This window comes from Pinus tabuliformis, chromosome 8, assembly GCF_031772625.1.
Source record: "Pinus tabuliformis cultivar Carrire ecotype Pingquan chromosome 8, CPIR1, whole genome shotgun sequence".
Taxonomy (NCBI): Eukaryota; Viridiplantae; Streptophyta; class Pinopsida; order Pinales; family Pinaceae; genus Pinus; species Pinus tabuliformis.
This window is the reverse complement of record NC_142294.1, coordinates 437,184,662-437,204,029: the sequence shown is the minus strand read 5'-3', so window position 1 is coordinate 437,204,029 and position 19,368 is coordinate 437,184,662. Positions and strand designations below refer to the sequence as shown.

General features: G+C 39.4%; 1 protein-coding gene across 2 annotated transcripts in view; it reads right to left on the bottom strand.

Annotated features, from left to right (window-relative positions):
* Nucleotides 1-19,368, bottom strand: part of LOC149235930 (uncharacterized) — a 239,745-nt gene that overhangs the window by 73,418 nt on the left and 146,959 nt on the right. The gene's annotated exons all lie outside the window — the stretch shown is intronic.

Below are 19,368 nucleotides of genomic sequence, written 5' to 3'. Positions count from 1 at the left end.
TGAAATCCAACTCTGGCTTAAGTTAGAAATTTATAGTTTAGGATATATTAATTGAAAGAAGCTAATGCATAACAAATGTGGGAACATTTCCAGCGGATAGAAAAGGAATATTAAAATTGCATCATGCTTAATTTAAGTAAGATATTAAGTCTAATTTGCCTATGTAGCTAATGCATAACAAATGTGGGAACATTTCCAGCGGATAGGAAAGGAATATTAAAATTGCATCATGCTTAATTTAAGTAAGATATTAAGTCTAATTTGCCTATGTAGCTAATGCATAACAAATGTGGGAACATTTCCAGCGGATAGAAAAGGAATATTAAAATTGCATCACGCTTAAATTAAGTAAGATATTTAGTCTAATTTGCCTATGATACAAGAACAAGTGAAGTTGCACTGCAGTTAATTAGTTATAAAATCTTGATCCATGAATATCTCTATAAGCTTGATATTTATTTCTATTGGTGACCCAATCCTTTATCATCATTTGTGTTACATATGACCCAATTCATTCCACTATAACGACTGTTTATTGTCACAGGAAGAAAATGTCAATGCATAGCAAGAGAATGTAGACCTTTTACTCAATAAATATTTTCTTTATTCAAAAGTAGGGTCCAACCCATGTGCAAAACAGCGAGTCTTAATAGATTTAACAAGGAACACCATTCCACTTTGACAAATTATCAGTGATGCAGATGTGGAGCTATCAATTAATTTTCATATAATACATTCACACAAAATTTCCATCAACATGCCTAAAAAATGGGTTTAAGTTCTCAAATCACTATCGTAATCTTCTTCAATAAGAAAGACATTTTTTTTGTTTTAATATAGCGCCTCTCCTGCTTATGTTATTTGTTTCTATAACATAAGCAGGAGAGGCACCAATAGTGCCTCTCCTGCATTGCAGTTAATTAGTTATAAAATCTTGATCCATGAATATCTCTATAAGTTTGTTATTTTTATTTCTATTGGTGACCCAGTCCCTTATCATCATTTGTGTTACATATGACCCAATTCATTGCACTATAACGACTGTTTATTGTCACAGGAAGAAAATGTCAATGCATAGCAAGAGACTGTAGACCTTTTACTCCATAAATATTTTCTTTATTCGAAAGTAGGGCCCAACCCATGTGCAAAATGATGAGTCTTAATAGATTTAACAAGGCACATCATTCCATGTTGACAAATTATCCGTGACACAGATGTGGGGCTATCAATTAATTTTCATATAATACATTCACACAAAATCTCCATCAACATGTCTAAAAAATGGGTTTAAGTTCTCAAATCACTATTGTAATGTTCTTCAATAAGAAGGACAATTTATTTGTTTTAATATAGTGCCTCTCCTGCTTATGTTATTTGTTTCTATAGGCGTTTAACAAAACACATGTCAGAAGTGCCAAAGAAGTCATCCATGGATTCACACTGTTACCTCTCTGGCAGTGGGGGTACATAGATTGGTTCAATGCATCATTCACCACCATTGTAAGCTGAAAGTCACAAGTACCTTGCTGGGCTTCTCATGAGGACTCGTGGCTTTCTGGGAGCCTGCAATTGTAGGGGTGATCACCAGTGTATGGGTCAGTCCAACCCGTGTCAAGGTGCACCTCAGTTATTCCACATGGCTAGTGTCTATAGAGTTTGTAGGTGACCTTGGTTTTGGTGCAGTATTACTCATGACAGATCTCATGGCATAGCAGTCTCTTGTGACAACTTTCATGTTTCTTGAGGCAATTCATGATTCCCAATGCAAAATGATCCAAGTGGTCAAAAAGTCAACCTAGTCTCATATTATAGAGCATAATGATAGGATTCCATGCCACATGGAATTTTTCCAATCTGAGCATCTGGTGATTGGTTACACTTACAACTCAATCAAACTTGGTCAACAATACAAGAAAAGTTTCCAGGGTGGATTTTCAAGCAGATCATTGGTTGTTTATGACATCTATGACATCAAAAGTGGTCTACTCTATTAGAGGAACAAAACCCACATTTCTGATTTTGAAAATCGTCAAGGGCATTAGAGATCATCAACTTGGGCATGATGATGTGGCAGGACAGGTTTCCAGGGGACTTAACAGGGGCAAATCTTCACAGAATTTGATGTGTAATATGTCAAATGCTTGTGTAATAGTTTCAGCATTAGAGCTCCAGCATGGCATGATGGCGTGCTGTTAATTTTAGGTATGTTCTATGCATAGAGCAATTTATTTCAATTTTCATAGTTAGCTCCATATTTTTTCCAGATTAGCAATCACATCAGCATTAAAGTAAACTGCAGATGGAACATAACCATAAATCGCAGAAGACAAGCCAAAACAAGCGGACACAAGATGTTGAGCTAGCCAGGGACAAACCCCAATGTGGGGAAACCCTTGATCAATTCTTCTTATATGTTCTTCAATAGTTCAGCAGAGAGAGAGAGATAGTACGTTTACAACAGAAGTCAACACTTTGACTTATCTATATAAGAGCATAGATCATCTCTAAGAAGATGATACATGAGATCAGTTGAAGACATGTTGCTTCAAATAATTCTCCAAGGTGACTCCTTCACCTATCATTGTGCTGCATTTCGTCATCATGCTGCACCTCACCACGTTGCGCCATGCTACACCCATAATCACTATGTTGCATCTCATCACGCTTCATTAATCATGACTGTACCCATCACTGTAATGCATTATGTGCCATTGCTGCACCATGTTGCCATCCTGACCTATGTGTTGGCTGCACCTTGCTTGCTTGTTGTCCCTTGCTTGCTTGTTGTCCCTAGCATGCTTGTTGTCCTTAGCATGCTTGTTGTTGCATGCTAGTTGTCCCTTGCATGCTAGTTGTAACATTGCATGCTTGGTGTATTTGCTGCTAAGTACCATACAACTGTCCCAATGCTAGTTAGTTGTCCCTTGCATGATGCTCTCCTTCAGAGACAGATGCTCTGGCTGTTCTGGCAGTTTCAGTAATTTCGATTGTTCTCGACAGTTCCGGCAGTTCTGGCAATTCCAGCTATTCCCAGCAGTTCTGGCTTTTCCTAGCAGTTCCAGCTTCTACCCTCTGCGTCAGCTTTCCCGACTGTTTCGGCAGTTCCGGCTGTTCCGAGTTGTTCCAGCAGTTCCAACTATTCCCGACAATTCTGGCTTTTCCGGCAGTTCCAGCTTTTTCGGCAGTTCCGGCATTTCCGGCTTTCCCGACTTTTCCAGCTTTTCCAGCAGTTTCGGCTTTTCTAGCAGTTCTGGCTTTTCCGGCAGTTCCGTCTTATCCGGCAGTTCCAGCTTTTCTGGCTTTCTGCCCTCTGGATCAGGGCAACATTATTCCTTAGGATCTCTCCTCCTACTAAAACCCAAAGACAAGTAGAGAAAGGAAGAGATCCCAAGTGTGTTGAAATGACTTGAAGGCCACCTCTATTTATACTAAAACGTTGAGCACATGTGGGGTTAATTTGGTTGTTGGCCGACCTTGACGAATTGCCTTATAACGCAAATAAATTCATAACTCCATGAATACTTATCGGAATCGGATGATCTTTAGATCAATCCTACACCTCTCGATGAGAGGGATCCAAGAAAAATATCAGCTACCATAAATAAGATGACCCACATGGAGTTTGGCCCTAGTTGTCAATTTTAACACTCCCTCTCAACTAGGGAGAACTCCATCCATTGATCCATATGTCCGACTGTACTATCTCTGCCATCAATGCCCTGCACTGCTCTGCTCTGCTCTGATCTACTAAGCTTTGCTCTGCTTTGCTCTGCTTTGATCTACTAAGCTCTGCTTTGCTCTGCTCTGTTGAACCATGAAGAAGAAGAATTGATCGAGAATGTCTCATACCATTCTCCACTGACCCAAAGTCAGTTTCATCTAAAGAGTGTGTCACATCACTCTTACTGACCCAAAGTCAGTTTTATTGATCCCAGATCAATGTCACAAGAGAGTGTCTCAAACCACTCATACTGATCCCAGATCAGTTTCATTGATCCCAGATCAATGTCACAAGAGAGTGTCTCAAACCACTCATACTGATCCCAGATCAGTTTCATTAATCCCAAATCAATGGAGGTCATCCTAGTACTACTATGGTCCCTGCTCATTGATCAAATGAGAGGTACTTCCCATGAGTCCCAGACTGCTTGGCTAGGATGCCTTGACAGGAGAACTAATCATCCTGTCCACAGGAGAACGAATCATCCTATCAGTGGATGCCACGGAGAACTAATCATCCTAACCCATAGGAGAACTAATCATCATGTTCCACAGTTGCCACGGAGAACAAATCATCCTGGCCCACAGGAGAACTAATCATCCTGTTCCACAATTTCCACGAGAGAACTAATCATCCCGGCCCACAGGTGAACTAATCATCCTGTTCCACAGCGCACCACTAGGGGAGGGTGAGTTGCCCTATGGTCATATGTTGCTCCAATAAGTACCCCAAGCCCCCCAGAGCTCCCAGAGCTCAATGCATGCAACATGCAGGACCCTTATAAGAAGGTCTCTCAACGACTCCAAGTCGTTCGGGAAAGTCACAGATTTGACCTTTCCCTGGGGCTTTGACAAAATGTCTGTGACCTATACATCAGTCTCAATGCGATGGAGCCTCCTTGCTCATCAACATACCATATCGCAGATAAGGCAGTATCTGATGTCTATCTACTGGAGCAATCATCAAATACGGGATTCCTCAATAATCGAATCCCCCCTCTGGTTGTCACAGAGATCACAGTGGTATTCATCATGTGTACAAATAGCTCACTTAAGAGCTTCTGCAACCATGCAGCGCCACACGAGATCATACTCGTAGCTATGTATTCGGTCTCGGCAATGCTTATAGCAACCGACTTCTACTTCCTGCTCATCCATGATATCGAAGCAGAATCCAACGAGAACCAGCACTGAGAAGCGCTCTAGTGACCCTCCACATTGCTTGCCCAGTCAGCATTCGAATAATCATGCAGTTTCATATTTCCGGCAGTGTATCTCAATCCATGAGAGATTGTGCCCCGAAGATATCTCAGAAGATTCTAGGCACCAATCCAGTGAGGCTCAACCAAATATGAGCTCACCATGCTAACTGCAAAACATATGTCCGAACAGAAGTTCACCAAGAACATCAACGCGAATGAGTTTATGAAACTCAGAGGCTGTAGTGTCCTATCTAGGGTGCTAGATTAGGCTATATTTATTATCGACCAGGATCAGTAAACTTCGAGGCATGCGTCTACAATCTATAGACATAAAGGATTCTTAACTAAGTGTTCGTGATGGTAGGTTACAGAACTTCTTTACGGAAGGTTGAGGTATGCTCCCTATCACCTGGACACTCAGGTCACTCAATTCATCTACCTATTCTAAAAAACACTGTGTATTACTTAAACCAAGATTTCAATCCCCTTACGAGGATGCTGTGCATAAAACCCTTGTTCAATGAACACTCAGCATTCAATGTTTATCATTCATGAAAGATTGAAATATACTAGAATCATAAGCACACTTAAAATTCAAATATATGAGAAACAGGGTTCATGAAGATGCTCTTAAAAATAACGAAAGATCATATCCCTTACAGGATACAATTCAACAATCTCACTGATGAATCCTTCAAGCTACCATCATAAACATTACTCATACGAATTTCTAATTAAATCAACGAAAGCATAAACTGAACTCTAATCACTGTGCATATTATTGAATATTCAGAAGTTGCAAATGAAATGAAATGACAGTATACCCGTTCCACGCAGGGCCCGTCCGCGTTTCAAAGGTATACTGGACTGTGCTCAAGCAACTATAGAATCAACGCAACAATGAAATCGTGACTGCAACCGTGTTTTTGGTATTAAGTTCAAAAACTCTGTTTTCAAAACGATACAATGATAACCACTAACTGACAACACATAACTGTGTTTACATATGTTTTTACAACGTTTACATTTCGGAATGAATGTACATTCGTGATGCGGCTGTTGCCGCTTTTGCTATGGCATAGTTTTTAAGTTGTTTCCATTCTGAACCGATTTCAAAAAGGAACAAAACTAAATCGGTTTAGAACCCTATGTTGTTGCTTTTGTCGCCAACATGCTATGCTTTGACCGTCATTGACCGTGCCTTCAGGAGCGTTGGTTCTACGGTAGGATAGGTGTTCGTTCATGCTTGTACATTCTATTTTTCATCCCTACCCTTTGCTTTAGCTTAGCTGTCATGCCATATGTCAAACAATAAACCAATTACAGGATGTTGCAACTTCCTGTAGTCTTTTTATCAAAAATCCCTAATTCTTTAACATAAAACTCATAAATCAATTCTAATGTATTTAACAACTATAATACTGTTAACTAATCAATTTCAAGGGGTCTAAGAGATGTATGAAGGAAAAAGGTAGGCAAACGATGTGTTTCAAGAGGAAAAAGGAGGTCAAGGAATGATACCAACATCTCTCCCCGACTTAATGAATTAGCATGACCTCATGCTAATCCCGATGTGCTTCCTCTGAACTCTGTCCCTGCCTGTACCTCTGCTGCCCTCAACAATGTATCCACATTCTTCTTCACCTGGGCATCTTTCTGACCATGGAGCTCATGCTTTAAACTTTTGTACTTTTCCTTGAGGACCTTCTTTTGGTTGTACCATTTAGTGGCCCACTTACAAATATCTGTTTGTTCAGCTTCAAGTTCCTTAATTTGTTCCCTTAACTTTTCATTTTTTTGTTGAGTCTCTTTACTCTGCGCTCTGAGCATTTCATTTTCTTTCTTGATAACTTTTTCCAGCATATTAGCCTCCATTAGTTCTTCCTTTAACTTTTCAATTTGCTTCTCCAGTTTCTTCTGTTTCTTAATGGCAGGTTGTGAATCTTTTTCTTGCCTGTTGTTGCTTTCAACCTCCATCTCAGCTCCTGGTCCAGGTTGTGAGTGGGCACTACTTTCAATATCCATCGGCATAGGTGCATTTGATTCAGGCTGGTCTTCTTGTAGCTGGGCCTTTGATGTTCTCCTGGTTCTTCTTGAATAGGTGGTAAAAATTTTATCTTGCTCTGCTTTCCGAGCATCCTCTTTTCTCATTTTCCTCGTCCTTATACTGCTAACAGGTGGAGGTACCTTGCTTGCTTTGTGTATAGGAATCTCTTCATCGATATCATTCATGAATCCTGAGTTTTCCTGTGGTTCTTCCTTGTCCTCTTCATCTTTAATTTGGTTAGCAGCCAAGAACTCCTTCCACGTTTTCCCTCTTCTCTGTAATTCATACTCAATAAGAATTTTAATTAGCCCAAAGTGATATAAGCTCTTGTCTTCGTTACCTTTCTGCTTTTGGATGGTCTTCGACATTTTGGTTAGGTTTTGCAAGAGGAAGTATGGCAGACTGATAACACACTGCCCTTTCAAATGTAACAGTAACTTGATATGGTACAAGTAAACAATACTGTAGCGGCCTTCACAAGTTACAAACTTTTGGATGATATAGACCATCTCGTCCCAGGGATGCACCAGCCAACTTCTTGGGACACCTTTCTTCCAATTAACGGACGAAACCCTGCATCTGGACATAAATTGAGTCCATGATTTCTCTTTAAATTGCTTCGTCTTGAAGTACTTCTCCCCTTCTGGGCTGATCCCTAGGGCTTGAGCTATGGTGTCTTCCGAAACTCTGAATGAAAAATTACCTATCAAAGCTTTCTCTCTGTTGAATGTAAAAGCGAACTGTTTGGTGACCTCTTCATTACTTCCACGAAATTTCTCTAAAAAGGGCAGCCACTATATTTCTTTAAGAATTGAAATGCAATCTTCGTGATACTGGGAACTGTCGAATATGCTTGGTTCGACCCTATTGGTCATTTTGGCCGAGAGTTGTGCTCTAACTCTTCTTTGTTTATGTTTTACAAATTCAACAAAGAAGTTTTGATTTGTTACCTTTTATCTTCCGCCCCAATACTGCTGACCTGGTGGCATCCTCGGCTCTTTAACACTAGCTCCTTTAGTAACCCAAACGATGCTCGATTGACTATCTTGTAATAGAGGTCGAACCCAATTAACTACATTTTCCTTTCGTGGCGCTTGCTACTTTCAGTCTTTACTGTTGAAGTCACAGGAGTCGAATGCTAACATAGAACAACTGAAAATGATAATGAAATAACCGGCTTAACTCAATTCATAACATATTCATCTTTTTGAAACAGAGGAATGGTTGTACTGGTCGTATGGATGCCATCATAGAAGCGCTAGAAGCATATATATGAAGTACTGGGATATGATTTCGGGTAGTCGTTTGCATCATTTGGCTTCGTCGGGTGGTTAAATCATAATTCGGTCGTTTCAAACATAATGAACAAGCCCGCATGACATTTGGTTTCCAAACAATTCACCACATGTCCTGCTTCTGTTGGTACCTGGCCAAATAGAAATGTTGGTATGGCTATAGGGTTTAATTGGTTGGTAACAGAGATTGAAAAGGTGATATGAAAGGGGATTAACAAAATCATATAAGTATGAGATGGGTTGGAGTATTGGAAGATGATAGGGATTAACAATAGGATAACGAGTGGTAGGTATAGAGGTGTCTCTGAAATTGATCGTAGCAGTCACAGTTATTAAATTTAACATTAAAAATTAATCTGAGAATTTAAATGTTAAGAATAAGGAATACATTACACTTTTGTTGGTTGTTCAAGCATTGCATTGGCATGCTGGGTGGGACTAGTCTCGTTTGACTATTCTTTGTTGTTCATAACAGGTCCCCTGAGATCTTGAAAATGTTCATGCAGCTTCTTTGAAATCCGGAAAAAGAATTATATGTATACAGGTTCCTTGATCTTTGGTATTTGATGAAGTCTTGGTGCCCAGCAACCTGTGGATCCTTGTAGAAACTTGATGAAGCTTTGTTGAAGTAATCCTGAAGTAACAGTCTCTTAACAGGTCCCCTTTATGTGTCTTAAACAGGTCCCATTACTGCTGATGTTGGTAACATGGTCTTCTGGACAGAACAGGTCCCCCTGCATAATGTTTGTAACCAGGTCCCTCTGAGATAAAACAATGACAAAACAACTTCTTTATTGAAATCTGGAATGCTGAAACAAACTGCTTTGGAAATTTACAGTGAGGAGATGAGATAAGAAATCTTTTAAAAATTTACTATGGAGAGATAAGAGAACAAAATGTTGATGCTTCTCTCCCCCACTAAAGTTTTGACTTGTCCTCAAGTCATTATTCAGTTGATAAATCAAACAGGGAACAAAAGAAAAGGAATTCTTACCCGCCAACGAATTGGTTTTCAAGTAAGAATTCGGGGTTAGAGTGTGCCAGAGTCTAGTTTTCACATCTAACCCATTATTATTATTTTTTTGTTGTGTTTGTTTTTTTTTTTCTCCTTTTTTTTTTAGATTTTGTTTTTTTTTTTTTTTTTTTTTTTTTTTTTTTTTTTTTTTTTGAATTTCTAAATTGAAATAAAATGAACTAAGGCAGGGATATTGCAGCTGAAGGCTGCAGTATCTCAACCTCTCTTTGTTGAGATACTGTTTGGAGAAAATTTTGCTTGCTGATGGGCTTAGTGTAAAGTTTCAGGCGATGACCGTTGACAGTAAAGGAATGACCTTCTCCATCAATAGTTTTGAGCTTGACTGAACCATTGCCGTAAGCCTGAATAATTTGGTATGGGCCCATCCAATGGGTGGTAAACTTGGCTTTATGATCTCTGAATTTAGAGTCAAAAAGTAAAGCCTAGTCGCCTTCCTTGAACTGCTTCTTCTTGATATGTGCATCATGCCACTGCTCCCTTTGTTTTTGCATGAGGATTGTGGTTTCTTCTACTTGCTGCCTCATTTCATCCAGCTGGTTCAACTACTGAATTCTTTCTTGTTGTACTTGGTCCAGGTCAATTTGCAAATCTGCAGCCAGTTTAAAAGTATGTATTTGAAATTCAATAGGAAGCATTACCTCTTTGCCATACACCAACTGATATGGTGTAAATCCTGTAGTATTCTTCCACGTAATTTTGTAAGCCCAGAGTGCATCTTTGAGCTTCTCTTCCCAATTCTTTTTGTTCATTGCCACAGTTTTAGTGATGATCCCTTCCAAAGTTTTGTTTGTGGATTCCACCTGCCCATTGGCCTGTGGATGGTAAGGTGTACTTCTTCTGTGCTTGATTTGGTATTTGTCTGTGATGTCCTTCACTAACTTTGAAGTAAATTGAGTACCCTGATCAGTCACTATTTCCCTTGGTACTCCATACCTTACAAAAATCTCCTCAAAAAGGAAATTTACCACTATTTGTTCGATGGCTCTAACTAGTGCTTTTGCTTCAGCCCACTTTGTGACGTAATCAGTACATACTAAGATGTACTTCTTACCATTGGAGGTTGGGTTAATGGGTCCTATAAAGTCTAGAGCCCATTTTTCAAATGGCTCTAGGTGAACTTGGGGCTTAAGTGGCATCTCGTCTGTAGCTGTTGGCCTGCCCATTCTTTGGCAGCTGTCACAACTCTTCACGTACTTCTTGGAATCCTTAAAAATGGATGGCCAGTAGTATCCAAGACTAAGAACTTTGAATGCTGTTCGCTTAGCTGCAAAATGCCCACCACACGGTTCATCATGGCAAGATTTTAAAATATCAATTATCTCATCATTTCTTACACATCGTCTAATAATCATATCATAACCAGTGTAAAATATATCGCCATTAATCCATGAGTATCGAGCACTTTGTTTGACTAGTCTCTTCTTTTCCTTTGGAGTAAAGTATGGAGGTGTCCTTCCTGTAGACAAATAATTGGCCAAGTCAGCATACCAAGGATTCACTATGGAAATTGCAAATAAATTTTCATCTGGGAAAGAATCTTCAACCTGAACAACCTCACCTGGACTTTGTAGTCTAGAAAGAAAATCTGCCACCTGATTCTCTTTACCTAGTCTATCTAACACTGTGATCTTAAATTCCTGTAACAATAATAACCATCTGGTAACTCTGCCACTAGTTATTGGTTTATTCATTAAATGTCTAATGGCAGAATGATCAGTATGTACAAAGACTTCATAACCAGTTATATAATGTCGGAATTTATTCACAGCATATATGATGGCAAGTGTTTCATTTTCTGTGACTGTGTAGTTTGACTCTGCAGGTGTTAGATTTTTGCTAATGAAATAAATGGCATAATTACAAGATTCCTCTTTTTGGCCTAATGAGGCACCCACTGCAGTGTCAGATGCATCTGTAAAGATATGAAATGGTACGCTCCAGTTAGGGCCTCTTAAGCCTGGTGCGGTTGATAACTTCTTTTTGAGTTGCTTCAAATGCTTGTTGGCAGTTCTCATTCCAGTTGAAAAGTACATCTTTTGTTAGAAGCTTAAACAAAGGTAATAGCTTGCATACCCAAGGAAACTTCTTACTTCTCTTTGATTCTTTGGAATTGGCAAATCAACAATGATCTGGATTTTTGCTGGGTCAACTTTGATGCCTTGAAAGGAAATATAGTGGCCTAATACTATCCCTTCGTTTAACATCATAAAGCACTTTCCATTGCTCAGGGACAGATTGGCTTCAATACATCTTTTCAAAACTCTTTCAAGGTTCTCTAATGCATGTTCAAATAAATTGTCGTACACTGAAAAATCATCCATATAAACTTCAACACAATCATGAACTAAATCAGCGAAAATAGCTAATACAGCGCTCTGAAATGTAATTGGAGCATTGCAAAGTCCAAATGGCAAAACATTATAAGCATAAGTGCCCCAAGGACAGGTGAATGTGGTTTTGTCCTGGTCTTCTGAGGCTATCCTGATCTGGTTGTAGCCACTGAAACTATCAAGAAAAGAAAATGATGATTTCCCAGCTAATGTGTCTAACACTTGGTCAATAAATGGTAGCGGGAAATAATCTTTGAGCGTTGCTTTGTTCAATTGTCTGTAATCAACACAAATGCGCCACTTACCATTTTTCTTGGGCACTATAACCAATGGGGATACCCACTGACTGTCAGAAGTAGGATATATAAAATTAACTCTCAACAGTTTTTGCAATTCTTCTCTGACAATATCCTGGAGCATGGGGTTCATTCTTCTCTGCGGTTGCCTCACTGGTTTGATAGTACTATCTGTATAAATATGGTGAGTGCATGTGTCGGGATGAATCCCATGCATATCGGTGTAGTCCCAAGTAAATGCTTTCTGGTATTTTCTCAATAGTCGAATCAATTTCTCTTGCTGAGATGAGTCTAGGTGATTGCCTATGTTCAGAGTTTTCCCTGGACTAATCTCTATGATCTGACTCTGTGTGTTTGTGATGGATTGAACTGAAAAAATATCGAGAAATGTGGTTTGCAAAGATTGAATGGTGCATGTTTCTTGAAAATTTTGGGCTAAAAGTACATCTGCAGCATGATATTGGTCGTTTCTCAAATTTTCGGAAATATCAGGTTGAGAAAGGAACAATTCTACCAAATCATTATTATTTTGTTCTTGGAAATCATAGATTTGGTCAATGCTAAAAACAGATTGTACTTCTTCTTTATCATTGTATTTATAATCAAGCCATAAATTGTGTGTTACTGCTAGTGATTGTGTCGATGGATAAAGAGTGAGTTGTTTCCTTTCAGTCCCTCTTGAAATAATCATGTTGCCCGATCGACATCCTATGAATGCATCAGCAGTCGCTAACCATGGTCTACCAAGGATGATAGGGTGCCCTCCTAAATTGGATTTGGGTTGAAGAACTAAGAAGTCCACTGGATACTCCCAAGAGTCTAGTGAAACAATTATGTCCTCCAAAATCCCTTCAGGAATCACTTTAGACCTATCGGCTAGTTCTAGAACAATCGTTGTGTGTTGCAAATTTATGAGCTGGAGTGTTCTCATGGTTTCAAGAGTCATGACATTTATTGCGGCCCCAAGATCTATTAAAGTGTTTGGAATCTGTATGTTGTTAATGATTGTAGTAACTCGGGGAATACCAGGATCAACATACTTTTCCATCGAGATGGTATTTGTCATAAGGCCAGCTAAATGTCCTATAACATGAATGGTTTGTGGATCAATCCTTTTCCTAGTGGGCTTCTTAAGACGCATTTCTTTGATTTCTTTAGTGTATATGGGAATGTCTTTTATGGCTTGCAATAGCGGAATTTTTATATAGACATTCTTGAGCTCATCTAAAACATCAAACTGTGGTATAGACATTGGAAGTTTCATTTGGACCAATCGGTCTGGAAAAGGTGGATGCAATGGTTGCATCTGCTTATCTTTGGTATCATCGTTTGGTTTTCTTTGATTTGTCATTTCATTTTCATTTTCTGTGTTTTCTTCTTGTTTATCTGTTATTGGAGAATCTTTGTGGAGTACCCTACCAGACCTCAAGTTGATATTTTGCAAGGGTAGTGTGGGATATGAGGTTCCCTCTTCGACATTGTAGGCTGGCCTCTCTGCTCTGTTATTTGGATTTGGGACAGTTTGAGCAGGAATTTGAGTAGGTCTGGGAGGTTGTGAGTTAGATGGAAATTGCAGTTGTGGTGGATTTATTGGTGGAGGAGCAAGCAGTGCTTGTTGAGTAGGTTGAGGTTGGTAAACAACTTGCTACTGAGGATACTGCTGATATGGTTGAGGATGTGATGAGTATGGCTGATGATATTGTTGATATGGCTGTGAATATGGTTGGTATGATTGAGGATATGTATGATAGGATTGAGAGTATTGTTGAGATGGTCTCCATTGTTGTTGTGGGTGATTTTGGTGCTGCCATGGAATGGGTACATTCCATGAATTCTGAGCATACATTTGATCATTTACAGGAAATTGCAAATTTTGATTTGGAAACATACCTTGTGCTGACCTTGGTTGCCATGGTCTCTTTGTGCCCATGTAATACACGTTTTCCATCTCTGCATTAGCTGCCATATTAAAGTTCTGCAAAACCTTAACTTTAGGACAATTAAATATATCATGATGTTCAGTACAGAAGGCACAAACTTGGATGTTTTCTAATGGGCAGTCTTTTAAGGCATGTTTCTTCAGGCATTTTGGGCAGAAGATAGCCATTATCTGATCTTCATCTTCTTGTTTCTTCTTAGCTTTTAGAGTGTCAATTTGGTTCCCTAAGGTGCTTAACAGATCTGTTTTAAATTCTTCCAACAGGTTCCCTATTTCAGCCCTTGTGACACTTGCTGAAGCAGATTTTGTGACTTTGGATGACAGGGTTCTTTTTTCCAATTTTAGCTTTGCTCCTTGAATACTTTTCGCATAATTCAGCGATTTCTTCAAAAAGTAAGGTAGAAATGTCACCTTTGCCCATCAAATTAAGATCATCCATGTATTCCTCTCGGATGCCTTTCAAGAATATTGTGTGGATCAAATCAAGAGGCATAGTTCGGTGTTTGGATTTTTGTAAGTTGTAGACAAACCGTTCCAAGTATTCCTCCAAGGTTTCATCCTCTTGTTGGCTCATTCTAAAGATATCGTCTTTGGAATCTTTGGATCTACAATAAGGTTGATATTTCCTTAGAAATATTCTTCTCATGCCATCCCAATCAATTATCGCATGCTCACCAAGCCTCATGAACCATCTCAAGGCTGATGCCTTTAATGTCGCTAGGAAGAGTCTAAGCCTATGGGCATCATCTGTGTAACCATATGTTCGACATACAATGTCAAACTCGAACAAGAATGAGTCTGGGTCTTCTGAAGCCATACCATAAAAGTTTGGTAGCACAGATGGAGGTATGTTTTTCATTTTGATCTCATCATCTTCTTGTGGTTCATGTATAGGAAACTTAAAGGCTGACTCTTCTTCATCTCTTTGTCCTTGATTTGGTACTGATCCATCTCCTTCCTCAGCCATTTTAATAGGTTCCTCTGTGTCAGTGTCACTTGTTTTAAAGAGGAGATTAAAGACAGATTGTTCGGTCACTGTGCTACTTTCTCCTTGTGTGGAGGATCTAGGAAAGTGTCTCTTCTGTGATTTATGTGCTAATAAAGTTTGCCTTTCGATGAGAGTAAGTCTTTGTCCTGACTTTTGTTTATCCTCTAATGCTTGTATGGTGACTTCCTCAGCTGGTGTTGTATTTCCTAAAGAGTCTGCTCCTGATGATAGGTTAGTTTTTGGATGGGGGGGATTTATGAATCTACCTTGATTGTCTCTAAATCTAGGCATAAATGAACATGATTTCTAAATCTATGTTTTTGCTCGTTTTTATTGAATTTTTTTTTTAGATCCTTTAACTACGCCTCCCCGGCAACGGCACCAAAATGTAGTGTCCTATCTAGGGTGCTAGATTAGGCTATATTTATTATCGACCAGAATCAGTAAACTTCGAGGCATGCGTCTACAATCTATAGAAATAAAGGATTCTTAACTAAGTGTTCGTGATGGTACGTTACAGAACTTCTTTACGGAAGGTTGAGGTATGCTCCCTATCACCTGGACACTCAGGTCACTCAATTCATCTACCTATTCTAAAAAACACTGTGTATTACTTAAACCAAGATTTCAATCCCCTTACGAGGATGTTGTGCATAAAACCCTTGTTCAGTGAACACTCAGCATTCAATGTTTATCATTCATGAAAGATTGAAATATACTAGAATCATAAGCACACTTAAAATTCAAATATATGAGAAACAGGGTTCATGAAGATGCTCTTAAAAATAACGAAAGATCAGATCCCTTACAGGATACAATTCAACGATCTCAGCGATGAATCCTTCAAGCTACCATCATAAACATTACTCATACGAATTTCTAATTAAATCAACGAAAGCATAAACTGAACTCTAATCACTGTGCATATTATTGAATATTCAGAAGTTGCAAATGAAATGAAATGACAGTATACCCGTTCCACGCAGGGCCCGTCCACGTTTCAAAGGTATACTGGACTGTGCTCAAGCAACTATAGAATCAACGCAACAATGAAATCGTGACTGCAACCGTGTTTTTGGTATTAAGTTCAAAAACTCTGTTTTCAAAACGATACAATGATAACCACTAACTGACAACACATAATTGTGTTTACATATGTTTTTACAACGTTTACATTTCGGAATGAATGTACATTCGTGATGCGGCTGTTGCCGCTTTTGCTATGGCATAGTTTTTAAGTTGTTTCCATTCTGAACCGATTTCAAAAAGGAACAAAACTAAATCGATTTAGAACCCTATGTTGTTGTTGCTTTTGTCGCCAACACGTTGTGCTTTGATCGTCATTGACCGTGCCTTCAGGAGCGTTGGTTCTGTTGTAGGATAGGTGTTCGTTCATGCTTGTACATTCTATTTTTCATCCCTACCATTTTCTTTAGCTTAGCTGTCATGCCATATGTCAAACAATAAACCAATTACAGGATGTTGCAACTTCCTGTAGTCTTTTTATCAAAAATCCCTAATTCTTTAACATAAAACTCATAAATCAATTCTAATGTATTTAACAACTATAATACTGTTAACTAATCAATTTCAAGGGGTCTAAGAGATGTATGAAGGAAAAAGGTAGGAAAACAATGTGTTTCAAGAGCAAAAAGGAGGTCAAGGAATGATACCAACAGAGGCATTTCCCAAATCTAGTCCGACATCACTACCATATAACTTCTAAAAGTTAAGATCCTCGAGGTAGTCATAGGCTTGCAATTTATCATTCCACATCTGGAATCCAACTCCCTCTTACCTTTGCAAATGAGAGGGTCTACACCTATCAGAAATAAGACGTCCTCATAAGGTGTTGTTATGAGAGGTCTATCATCCACAACCTTCAAACAATGGTTTGGATCGGCTTCACTCTTAGTGAATCTCAGCTTCATCTGACAGCTATCAATCCTCTCATACTACACCGGGGTGTTTTGCTTCAAGCCATAGAGGGCTTTCTTCCACCTGTATACATGAGATTCCCGATCATGAATCTCAAACTCCTCGGGTTGTTCCAAACCTATGGACCTGCTACATGAGGGGAATGGTCCCCTTATAAGATTTTCCTTCGGTACATCTCAGACATGTACCTTCATGATCTTTTTGAATTCAGGCATCCCTGTCACCATCTGACTCATAGACCTCCGGTGCTATGTGTCAATAAACATGGTCCCCAGTGGACTTCCATTTCCGAGATGGACACCAGGTTCTTGTGATCAGGTACTTGATGACCTGCATTACCTGTCATTCCTTTGATCATTGAAGATGTCCCTGGAATGATTGTTATCATCATCAAGTGATGTGTCCCTGCAATTCGAACACTCCTTCACATAATGGTCGAACTAGTTATCTGCCTTTCCTTCCACCTTGAGATTCGGTCTTCCGATGAAGTGATCTTTAGGTAGGCCATATTTCGCTGTGCCATTATGATAATATTCTTTGCTTCGACTTCATCCTTGATCAATTTGAAGAGGGATGAGGAATCCACTGATCCTTTTGTCCTTTCCCAACTATCTTCGGTGATTGCTCTTTCACTCTTGCTTGGGCATTGTCTTCACCTCAGCGCTGATACCATGTTAATTTTAGGTATGTTCTATGCTTAGAGCAATTTATTTCAATTTTCACAGTTAGCTCCATATCTTTTCCAGATTAGCAATCACATCAGCATTAAAGTAAACTGCAGATAGAACATAAACATAAATCGCAGAAGACAAGCCAAGACAAGAGGACACAATTTGTGGTGCTAGCCAGGGACAAACCCCAATGTGGGGAAACCCTTGATCAATTCTTCTTATATGTTCTTCAATAGTTCAATAGAGAGAGAGAGATAGTACATTTACAACAGAAGTCAACACTTTGACTTATCTAGATAAGAGCATTGATCATCTCTAAGAAGATGATACATGAGATCAGTTGAAGACATGCTGTTTCAAATAATTCTTCAAGGTGACTCCTTCACCTATCATTGTGCTGCATTTCGTCATCATGTTGCACCTCACCACGCTGCGCCATGCTACACCCATAATCAATATGTTGCATCTCACCACGCTTCATTAATCATGACTATGCCCATCACTGCACTGCATTATGTGCCATTGTTGCACCATGTTGCCATCCTGACCTATGTGTTCGCTACACCTTGCTTGCTTGTTGTCCCTTGCTTGCTTGTTGTTGCATGCTAGTTGTCCCTTGCATGCTAGCTGTAACATTGCATGCTTGGTGTATTTGCTGCTAAGTACCATACAACTGTCCCAATGTTAGTTAGTTGTCCCTTGCATTCTGCTCTCCTTCGGAGACAAATGCTCCAGTTGTTCCGGCAGTTACGGCAATTTTGACTGTTCTCGGCAGTTCCGGCAATTTTGGCTATTCCCCGCAGTTCCAGCTTCTGCCCTCTGCGTCGGCTTTCCCGGCTATTCCGACTATTCCCGGTTGTTTCGGCTATTCCCCGTTGTTCCGACAGATCCGGTTGTTCCAAGGAATTCCAGCTTTTCGAGCAGTTTTGGCTTTTTCGGCAGTTTCGGCTTCTCTGGCAATTCCGGCTTTTCTGTCTTTTCTGGCAGTTTCGGCTTTTCCGGCATTTCTGGCAGTTCCAACTTTTCCGGCAATTCCATATTTTCCGGCAGTTTTGGCTTTTCCGGCAGTTCCGAATTTTCCAGCTTTCTGCCCTCTGGATCAGGGCAACGTTATTCCTTAGGATCTCTCCTCCTACTAAAACCCAAATACAAGTAGAGAGAGGAAGAGATCCCAAGTGTGTTGAAATGACTTGAAGGCCACCTCTATTTATACTAAAACGTTGAGCACATGTGGGGTGTATTTTGTTTTTGGCCAACCTTGACGAATTGTCTTATAACACAAAAAAATTCATAACTCCATGAATACTTATCGAAATCGGATGATCTTTAGATCAATCCTACACCTCTCGATGAGAGGGATCCAAGAAAAATATCAGCTGCCATAAATAAGATGACCCACATGGAGTTTGGCCCTAGTTGCCAATTTTAACACGTGCCAAGCAAAGTGATGATGTGGCAATGTTGGGGCAAGATATGCAAATTCCAAAAGATACTCGGTTCCAATCCAGGCTAGTTTCAACATACCCAGGTGCCAAAATTGACAGGAAGTCAAGCACATTGGAGATCCAGCTTCCATGTAGCTAAGTCAAATTACTAAAAGGAAAAGTCAAGTAAAAATAGTCATTGGTGAAGTCATCTAGCCATTCGACGGTCATTGGAGACCTAGTGGACCAATGAATTGGGTAATGGACCATGAGCAAAGGGAATCTTGAACTAAATTGCGGAAATTTGTCCAAATCGACCCCCTAGTGAGTGAATTAAAAATATTGTAATATTTTATAAATTAATTACCAAGTCTCCAACTCGTAGATGGCAAGTAAATATTTTATTGAGAAAGAGTCAAACTAATCGTTAACTAACAATTATAACTTTTACTATAAAAGCTAGGCTCTCCTCATTTGTATAT